Source organism: Quercus lobata, chromosome 10 (genome assembly GCF_001633185.2).
Source record: "Quercus lobata isolate SW786 chromosome 10, ValleyOak3.0 Primary Assembly, whole genome shotgun sequence".
Taxonomy (NCBI): domain Eukaryota; kingdom Viridiplantae; phylum Streptophyta; class Magnoliopsida; order Fagales; family Fagaceae; genus Quercus; species Quercus lobata.
Window position 1 is genome coordinate 12,912,766 of NC_044913.1, and position 11,215 is coordinate 12,923,980.

The 11,215-nt window shown below is 31.7% G+C and overlaps 1 pseudogene; it reads right to left on the reverse strand.

The window, feature by feature from the left end:
* Positions 1-4,712: 4,712 nt before the first annotated feature.
* On the reverse strand, positions 4,713-5,561 carry LOC115964358 (annotated as a pseudogene).
* Positions 5,562-11,215: the final 5,654 nt, after the last annotated feature.

Consider the following 11,215-nt stretch of genomic DNA (forward strand, 5'->3'; position numbering starts at 1 on the left):
AAATAAGAGATGTGGACAATTGGCGTGGGATACGTGGAATGCTAGAGAAAAATCTCACCATCCACTTTTTCAACTTTCTTGCATTCACACTCACACTTTTCTACAAAAATGATATCACTTTACACACACACACACACACACACATACACACACACATATATATCCTTACCTTTATAAAGTTATATCCATCACATTAAAAGAGCATATATGTTCTAATTGCTTTGAGAGAGTATGAAGAAGAAATAGGATGGAGTCTTGTCTTTCTTTCAAAGTGTGGACCCATGGGTTTGACAAAAGGGACTTAAGAGAGCTTCCTAGCTCTTTCCTTAAGAGAAAAGAGAGTAAAGTTAGAGGTGATAATTCTGATTTTGCATGGACTGGTGGAAATGGAGAGGCTTCTTGGATGTTTGTCTTGACAAAAGTCAAGGAAGAAGTGAGGTGGAGCTTGGTGATTGCATGGCCAACCAAGTCTTGGTCTTTGGGTTGTCAATGCAACATGCATGAAACTTTAGCATTATGTGTTGAATTTCAATTAGTTGCATGTGGGTGGAATTTCCACTACAAAATCTCATGTATCATATGCCTAATTAAAATACCAATTATGTATCTAATAACTTAAACCACTTAATATAGTTTTGTACATGCTAAGTATATATTTATAATACAAATAGTCATTTCAATTGTTTATAATCTTTACAATTCTTATTCAATGGCATTATAAAATAATATGTTTATTAAATACTCTTATATTAATTTTAGTAAGTAAGTGGCTTAAAATATTAGTAATACTTAACCACTTAAACACATAGTTTAATTATAAAGTTGGGTCGGGGTGTTACAGTTGTTTTTGGGCATGTCAATGTATTATACCATTTTTCAAAATTTGCAACTAATTTTTTTTAATGGTACCTAGTGATCCATTTATAATACTTACTATGAAAGTCTAGATGATGACTTCATTCACATAGGTAAAATCATCTTATCATCAATATCGTTGAATGCATCATACATAAGCATGAGTTACAATCTAGTTTAAATATATAATATGCCCAACTTAGTTCTCGCCTCAGGCCTCATAATACATAGGGCCAGCTTTGAATCTTAGTATCAAAAAAACAAAACAAAAGCAATGTGATGCAATCCTCAAGCTCCAAGTCAATGTGCAGCTTGATGAAGCATCTAAACCTTCTTCAATTGCTTCACATCTTCGATGAGTGAACCAATTCAAGCTTGTGTATCACACCATATTTACTTCCAAAAATCCATATTGCTCAACATTGTTTTGGTCTTTTGCCATTTGGGTTTAACTCTTTTTTGATATTCCATTTGGGTTTAACTACTAACTAGCGTGTAACCCACGCAATGCATGGTATTTATATCTTATTTTATTTATTTATTCATGTCAAAATATGTAAAATTTCTTAAGTCATAGGATTAGGTAAAATTTATGATAAAATTCTATTAGCAGAATGAGACAACGCTTGAATTTTTATTTTTATTTTTGTGTTAATTATTTGACATTATTTTTTGAATTGTGGCAGCACTTGAACTTCTTTTCAATTTTTTTTAAAGAATTAAATTTTTTTAAGAAGTATTTCAGTAGTATGACAATGATTTCTACAAAGTTGGTTATGCCACCTGCTAAATTTATACCAAATTAGCCATTTCACTTGTTGTTATGTGAGACAGTTTAAACTTTTAAAATTTATTGAAACACTAGTAGGAAGAACATAAGTCTTTTAATTGTAGGACTTCAAATTTTTGGAATTCTGCAAAATTAGATATTAGATTATTTTTGTTATTGAACCTTTCTTTTTTTCAAGAATTGTGGCAGCACTTGACTTTTTAAAAAAAAATTAATACTGTGGCATCACTTGCACTTTTCCAACAGCCTTATTCAATGTTTCCCCTAGCGTTGTGGGAGCACTTGTTTTTTTTTGTTTTTTTTTTTTCTTCTAAGAATTGTGGCTGTACTTGGACTTCTTTTAATTTTTTTTAGAAATAATTTTTTTAAATGAGTCTTTTAATAGTAGGATAATGATATCTACAAGCTAATGATGCCACTCAACAAAATTTATACAATATTAGTGATACCATGGGACAATGATATCTATAAAGTTGGCTATTCCACTTGACAAAATTTATACAAATATTTGCTATACCATTTGTTAGTACATGAGAAAATATGTCGTTATTAGGGTTTGCTTTGAAATGGAATTGGACTTTGAAAATTAATACTTTGTTGAATCCTAGAAAAACATTTAAAAAATTGACAAAAATGTTCTATTAAAAAAATGAAAACATAAAATCCAAAAATCTCAAATCTACATTTTATTATTATAAAAATAAATAAATAAATAATGCCGAGTCATAATATTCAACTAAAGAAGCACACAAACACACTAAATAAATAAAGAAAAACCATAAATTTTGTCACAACTAAATTGGATCTCAAAATAATTAACATTTGATTAGATCTTATAAAAAAACAAAAAAATATTTGTGAAAATGGGAAAAACACAAGCCTGGAAATACATATCATTGATATTAATCTTGCAGGTCAGACTATTGCTCCACCTTCGGATTTTAATAAAAGCTTACCAAAGTGACATCAATATTGGAATTAAGTTTCAAATTACAATGATGAACAATATTTTGATTATGCGATGCAAGGTTAGAGTGTGAGTCTCCTAACCAAGCATTCATCAGTTCCATAGTCTTACCTTCTTTCCAATCTCCATGCCTTAAAATATTGAAACCTATTTGTCATTGATTGGTTTAACATATCCTAAAAAAAAGTAACTATCAAAGACTTACACAGCCTGTGAGGTTAAGGTCGAAAATGATAGATTAAAGCAAGAGAGAGATAGTTTGGTGCACTACCTTCGTGGTTTTAAATTATGAAATTAAGAGAAAGATTGAAGAACACAAAGTTCAGAGAGAGAGAGAGAGAGAGAGAGAGAGAGAGAGAGAGAGAGAGAGAGTACCTTGGTGAATGAATGTAAATAAATATGTAATTATTTATTGTGGTTTCCTTGATTTTTGAGTATTTTTGTTTTGGCTGAATCCACGATTTTTGAGTTGTGTGTTGTTAATGAGTCATTTGTCATTAAATTTTTTTTAAAAAATATATTATACATATAGTGCAAAATTAGACTCTAATTGAAATTTAATTTGGAATTTAATTAGATTTTCTCTAAGTTTTGACTTTAAATATTTATATGATATGATTTGGATGAACCATAAAGATGATGTTGTGCCCTTTTGGGTGAACCTTGAAATTATATATATTGGTAAAAGAATAGAGTGGATTTGATGTAGAAATGTTTTGAATTCCAAACCATTTTGGCACATAATCTAGTGCACTAAACCAAGGTTTTGAATTCTGTTTCGTTCCGACCAGAATTGTCGGAATTTTTTTGTTTTGGTGCTTTGACCTGTGCAACAGATCCTTGTGTTCCGTATCGCCCCAAATTCCAATCTATACCGGCCTGAATAGCCATGCCGGGCAAGATTCTGGTGTTTCGAGCAAATTTAACGTTTCGGTTCGAAATTGTGTGTATCTGAAGTGAGGAAAAAAAATGATGAAGAATGTGAGAAAATGAACAGGAGAAGAGAAGATCTGAAGACAAGGAAGATGAAACAAGATATTCAACTAAGCACTACTGTTGCGCCACATAGTGAGGTTTAAAAAATTAAAAGAGATGAAGACAAAGTTAAGAGTCTGAGAAACTAAGAGTGCATTTGGAAACAGATGAAAATGTAGCTTATATCAGTCTTTGGCTTTTTTTTTTAGTACTATTAATGAGTTTTACTGTAACATCTTGTGAACTAATGTTGTTAGAAAAATCAGCTTATATTTTGTTAAGGGCATTGGTTGTTGTGTTCATGGGTCCCACATGTTATTGTTAAGGCGATGGAAAAATCAGCTTATATTTTCTTCAATATTTTCAGCAAAAAAAAAATCAGCTAGCTTTTAGTATTTTTTATTTTTATTTTTATTTTTTTACAGTACTTTCGGCTAAAAACTAAATAAGTTGTTTCCAAATAGAATCTAAGAAGAAAGAATCAGTGTAAACTGTAAACTGTAAAGAAGTAATAAACAAATATATGAGAGAATGTTTATAATATATATATATATATATATATATGTGTGTGTGTGTGTGTGTGTGTATGTATGTATGTATGTATGTATGTATGTATATGAGAGAATAAATGCAATGGAAAATAGAAGAGCAGGAGGTCACATGGGTGGGAGTTGGGGAATGGGAAAAGTGATTTGAAAAGAAGGTTAAGAAGGTAGTTTATTTGCCGAAAAACCAAATTTGTTCTTTTATATTAAAAAAAATTTGACAAGTTATATATATATATATATAATAAAAAAAGATTTGAAGCATTCACACAATTTTCCACATCATTTATATTTTTTTGATTAATTTATGGGGTAATTACACATAACCCACCTGTGGTATGTTTCCGTCAATCTCCGTAACCCACCTCAGTCCCAGCAATTACAAAAACACCTCTTAACCCCAAAACACAATACAACGCAGATCAAAACACCCAAAACTCAAAATCTTTTCGAGAGATAACCCTGTGGTGAGATCAACGTGTTCTTTGTAGTTTGGAGTGTTTGGAGGGGGAGAAAACAAGTTTCTCAACATCAAAGCTAGGGGAAGGTATGTGTGACTGCTATTGATCTGCATTTGGGTTCAAAAAAAAGAAAAATCCACCTCTCTCATAACTTCGTTTATATCCTGAAAACCTCTCTCGTGACTCAAATCAAATAATTGTAAATAACCCGAATTGGCTAAACTTTTTGGGAGGATTCCTTGTAAGTTATTGTTTCAAACAGAGACCTCGATGTGGGACTTTAGCAATGTTAATGGAACTTCACCAGAGAGCTCATTATCTCTGGCATCGAAGAAATAGAGGTTTCTGAGAGAACCCAGATTGGGAATCTTGCCACTAAGGTTGTTTCTTTGGACTTCGAGTCTTTTTAGGTTAACCAATTTGTTTAAGGTTAAAGGAATGGGACCGTTTAGTTTGTTGTTGTCAAGGTAGAGCTCGTGGAGCTAAGAGAGTGAGCTGAGCGAGTCGGGGATTGGACCAGAGAGTGAGTTTCTAGAGAGGCTAAGTCGGCGGAGGCGAGTCAAGTTGGACAGTGAGTCTGGGATTGAGCTCAAGAATGAGTTGTTTGAAATTTGGAGGGTTTGTAAGTAAGGGAATGACCAAGTAGTGGAAGTGAGTGAACCTAAGTAACTCGCCGGGTCAAGAGTGATCTCGATGACTCGGAATGAGCCGAAGACAACTCGATCGCATCTGAAATTGCACGTGAAGTGGTTGCTGAAGATGTGGTCACATGGGTCCAACAAAAAGTCCCATGAACTTAGACAAGAACCAGGTACAATGGACTTTGGGTTGAGACCATTTATCAGATCTTTGAAAACCTTAATATTTGTTGGGTCTGTTGTTGAATCTACAAGGAAGAAACGTTGGGAAAATGCTAACATTAGAAGTAATAATGAGAGATCATAGAAAGCACCATTGCACATGGCCATAGCTTTTCTGAGCTTTGAAGGTGTTTGTAGATCTGAGTGTTGAAGAAGAGAGAAAGAGAAGTACAAAGGAAGAGAGATTGAGATTGATTGTATTTGTACGGTGAGGTTGATAGATTTTTCAGGATATAAACGAAGTTATGAGAGAGGTGGATTTTTCTTTTTTTGAAAGATCTTGGGAAGGTTTCAAAACCCTCCCTTTTTGATCTTGTTTCTCTTGCATTTTTGTGCTATTTTTTGTTTTGAGAGGAGAGAGATATAAAATTTGAGCAAAAATACCTATTTACCTTTGATTTTAACAGAGATGGATTACGGAAAACAAACGTAACATACCTCAGATGGGTAAAGTGACACTTTTTAAATCACGGGTAGACAAAGTGATTTCGGGTCAAACCAGAGGTGGGTTTAGTGTAATTACCCCTTAATTTATATTTCTTTAATTTTGTACCTATAAGCACTCCATTTTCCTAATAAACACCCCCACACACATGGAAAAATATACCCATAACAGGTATACCTTCTCCACACACACTCTCTAAGATGTGTTTCAGTATCACTCTCTTTAGCTCACTTAGCAAAGCACCAATGTAAAATCTTCAACCCTTCAACCAAACCAAAAATACCCAGATAAAAGGAAAACCCACAATTTAATTGGATTGGTAATAATGGGCATCAAATTGTTAGACATCTAATTTATACCCATTGTTGGACGTACCTAGCATGGCGAAATCACAACGAAATAGTTGACATTTCAAACCAAAGAGGACCCCAACCTCATGGAAACTCTAAATATTGATTGAGAAATGCTACATTTATAACAATTTCACAACACTTTCACTACAAATCAGAAGTAGTTAGTTATTATTGGTTTTAATTTGAGCCTACCACTGAAATTACTTTTTTTTTTCCCTTTCCAATAACAACTCGTAACAACATGTTACTTATAATTTGTTATGAAAGAATTGTGAAATTGTTGTGAACATAGCATTTTTCATATTGATAGCATCAATAATTTGTTTAAATTAAATTTTAGCTGTTTTATAGAAATTTTTTTTTTTTTCAACAGAATAATTTAGGAATAGGCTGAATGGCTTTAAATTGTCTTGTTATTTTTAAAAAATATTAAATCCTACCAATTTTTTAAAAAGATTTCAATTGAACTCTTCGATTAATTTTTCCTAACATTGATCATTATTGATAAGAGGATGTTCAAGATATATATATATATATATATATATATAGCAAGATTTAGATACAGTACTTAGGTGCTGTTTTTTATATTCCCCTTTTTAGATTCTGCTATGCGGATTTTTTCTCATGGGATGGAAGAGTATTTTTTAGTAAAGTAGCTACATGACTGAATCTTAATAGAAGAATCTAATGAACAATACTTAAGGTACTGTACTTAAGTTTTGTCTATATATATATATATATGAGAAACAAACATATATACATAAGGAAGAGTGAAAGGGGTTCTAACACAAAGACACACCACAACTCCACTCAAAAGATATATATATATATATATATTTAAATATATATGAGAAACAAACACATATACATAAAGAAGAGTGAAAGGGGTTCTAACATAAATGCACACCACAACTTCACTCAAAAGCTATAATAACTTTTAAGGGAGGGTTGTTCAAAATATGATTGTGTGAAATGTACCTCAATGTGGGTTTTGTTATGTTTAAGCCTTTGTTTGTTTATTGGAAAAGTGTAGTTTAGTTTAACTTTTATTATTTTATTTTCTTCTGTTTTACAGGGATTTGTCAGTTTGGAAAGGATAAGTTTTGCTATAGTTAGATGTTACCTAGAAGATAATTGAAGACAAGTTATGAATTTTTCATGTTTGAAAGACTTTAACCTTGATCAAAATCTATAGAGACTTAAAAAGTTTTTTTTTTTTCTTAAATAAGGCCTATTTTCCATTAAAACAAACATTATTTGTATTACCCTATGTATTCATTTGGATTGGTGGAGGAATTCTGATTATGGGTTTTGTTGGTGACAAAAAGTGATATTTGGATGACCGGTTTGAACAATTCGGAAATTGCATGATAAGAACACTATAGGTTTTGTGGTTAAGGTTGTGTCTATTTTCTTTGATGATTCTGATAATCTCCTCAACAATATGGTTAGAGCTTTATGAGTAGTTGTTATCTATGTGGTTGAATTTGGAACAAGTTTTCTTATTGATTTATTTTTTTCTTTATGGGGAAAAGGAAATATTTCACTAATAGGATAAATGTTAACCTTTTTTTTTTTTTTTTTTTTTTTCACTTATGGAAATAAGATTGAGCATGCGATCACTTAATGCAATCAAAAATTAGAAAAATGTGGGCTTTAGTTAGTGGCGGAGCAATGAATTTTTTCTAGGGGGGCCAAGCTAAATATAGCCACAAAAAATAAAATTCATGATTGTTAAATGTTTTAGTAGGTTCCAGTTTACACAACTAGAAAAGTCTTCTGTCATTGAACAAGAGATTTAGAGTAAGATATTCGCCTACACCAAAAACCAATTGTTGTTTTAGCATGATGTTGGGATAATAGAACAAACCCATAGATTTATAAGAAAAAAAAATTTTCATAAACTAATTTTAACTCAATTAAATTTGTACCCTAATTTTTTTATAATACTGAAATTATTTATAATAAAACCAAAAAATTAAAATGAATTTGAATTTATATCAATAATAAAACATCTTTTTTGAGTAAATACTAAATACTAAATTAATAAGTTGTAAACCACATGTCCACAGCACATACAAACGATTGTCAAAATTCTCTATTGACAAAGGGGAAAGATTTTGTTGCATATATGCAGGGGCAGCGTGATGTATTGAGGGACCTAAGGCGAAAAATAAATTGAGGCCTTTTATATATATATTTAAAAATGGAATTTTAAAAAAATATCTAAATATTTCTTAAATTCTATTCTCTTGTTAGATGCAAAATTACTAATTAATATGAACCACCTATAATTTTTTTTTTTTTTGAGAATATCTATAGGCGCAAAAAATTTGACAAAACTTTTCACACCTGTTGATGTGGCAGATTAATAATGGTAAGTGAACCTAGATGAAAATTAGTAAAAATTTACCAACTTAATTGTTGTGAAAAATCTTATGAATTTTTTTGTGTATTGCTTTTTTTTTTTTAGAAGTGCTAAATTCATAATATTTTCACAACAAATTCTAGGTGTTAAGTTGTTACTAGTTTTAATTTGAACCCACCATTGAAATTATTTTTTTAACCACCAATAACAGTCAGTAACATTTTGCTACTTAAAATTTATTGGAAAAGTATTGTGAAAAATATTGTGAACGTAGAATTTCTTTTTCGTAAAAAAATATTATTTTATTTATTGGCTAATATTTGGACTTAATTAATAATATTAAAATGAAAGAAATAACTCTATTAGTTAAAATTAGGGGGCCTTTTTTTTGCCCAGAGCCTTAATTAGGCGATTGACTCTCTTGCTTATATGTTAGAGCTTGCTGTGCATATATGTATGCTGTAATTACTGCATGCATAATGAGTTATATAGCAACAAAAAGAAAGTAATACGTGTCTTGAATCTTGATAGAACTTTAGACACTGATAACTTTCTTTTTACTTTCACGTAACAATTATTGTATAGTATTCAACAAAACTTTGTGTGGGTTTGTTACTAAAAAATGTATGCAACAAAATCTTTCTCTTGCCAATGCAAATGGCAGTAATCTCAACACCAAATATAATATTATTATAACATAAACGGCAAGCTGTAGACGACACAACAAAATATATACAAAATCTCATGGACTCAAGAGTCAAAACCACATAAACTATTAACACACTATCTCAAACATAAACACAGAGAGATATTCAGCTTAAAAAAAAAAAAAAAAAAAAAAAAAAACAAAAACAAAAACAAAAACACACACACACACAAAGAGAGATACAGTAGAGCTCGGATGACTGATCTGAAGAGAACGGTGCTGATCGGCATGTGGAGGTTGGAAAGCTAAGTAGAGTCCGGCTATAGGCTAATGAATGGGCATGTATCATTGGGTTCATTGTCCATGTATCATTGGTTCATTTCTTTTTCTTTCTTTGGGTTTAAACAAATTCTAAAAGTTGAGAAGATCCACATGGATCTCAGGAGACACTACAAAAAAAAGGTTTTATGCCCGCGTTTTTAAAACGCGGCTATATGTCAAAAAAACGTGGCTATAGCCTATAGCCGCGTTTTTTTAGGCCATGCTTTCTAATGTGGCCTAAAACATGTGACTATAGGACTGACAGTCCTATGGCCGCACTTTTTAGCCGCGGCCCAAGACCAAGTCCTATAGCCCCGTTTAAAACGCGACCTAAGGGTCTGGTTTTAGGCCGCGTTTAAAATGCGGCCTAAGGTTGTGGTCTTGGGCCGTGTTTTAAACGCAGCCGAAGGTTTAACCTTAGGCCACGTTTAAAACGCGGCCTAAGACCAGACCCTTAGGCTGCATTTAAAAAGTGCGGCCTAAGACCCCTGAATTCCTATTAGGAATTTGTCTATAGCCGCGTTTTAAAAACGCGGCTATAGTTTTTTTTTTTTTTCCTTTTTATTTCCTTTTTCTGGGCAGATGAGTTTTACAAACCTACTTATGTTTTACAAACCTGTCACACATACAAAAAATTCCAGCTTGTTGCATGCAACAAAAATAACAAGCCAGAATTTCAACTAAATAACAAGCAAGAATTTTCTCAAACCTGTCACAAATCAATATCTCTAACGAATACGGGAAAATTATCAATCTTTAAGGAATATGTAGTTCAATACAGCAACAAAATGGAGGGAAAAAGTTTAAAATCCATTTGACACAAAAAAGATGCAGCGAGCATCTGACATCTAAGTACATACATAGTAATATCTCTTGCAATTAACTCACAGTGCACTTTAGATAAAATTTGTGGTGAGGACTATAAAATTTGACATGCCAAGTTTCTTGATTAGTATCTAATCCATCTTACATGGCAAATGTTAGGCATATATTTTGCTACAACATAGTGTACAAATGCATAATTAAGATTTTGACAAATAGGTTGAAGGGTATAGTGGTAGCACTACTATGGAAATTTTCATCATTCAAACAAGAGGGAATGATGACATCTAAGTAAAGTGAAGCCATGATTTGCAGCTTACAAAAGGCTTATAAAAGTGAAGTCATATATTTTTTCCTAAGCATATTCAAATATAGTCAACTAATTGACAAGAAAGAGCAAGTGTTCCTTCATTTAACCAAACTCTTATATCTTTTATTAATAACAATGAGTTACAAAACAACAACTGCAATATAATGTTTATACTGACAGGGACAAAAGCTTTATTAACTGATATATGACATTGATTATGAGCTAAATATAAAGAATGAGAAAACAAAATTTGAAGGCAATACCTAAGTGCTAATGAAGTTTTGGATCTATAACTTGAGTAGTTGCAGCCAAATTACTAAGTTGTGCCTCCACTCCAACGGAGCTATCAGTGCATTTAAAAGATGCTTTAGTTTACTTTTACAATAAAATAACAATTGCAAGCCAACTCTGTGGAAAGGAATTCCCAGTGATAAAAAATAAAAAGCAATTTACATTTTTGTCAAAAGTACTACTAAGCAATCTACAAAGCAAGTATA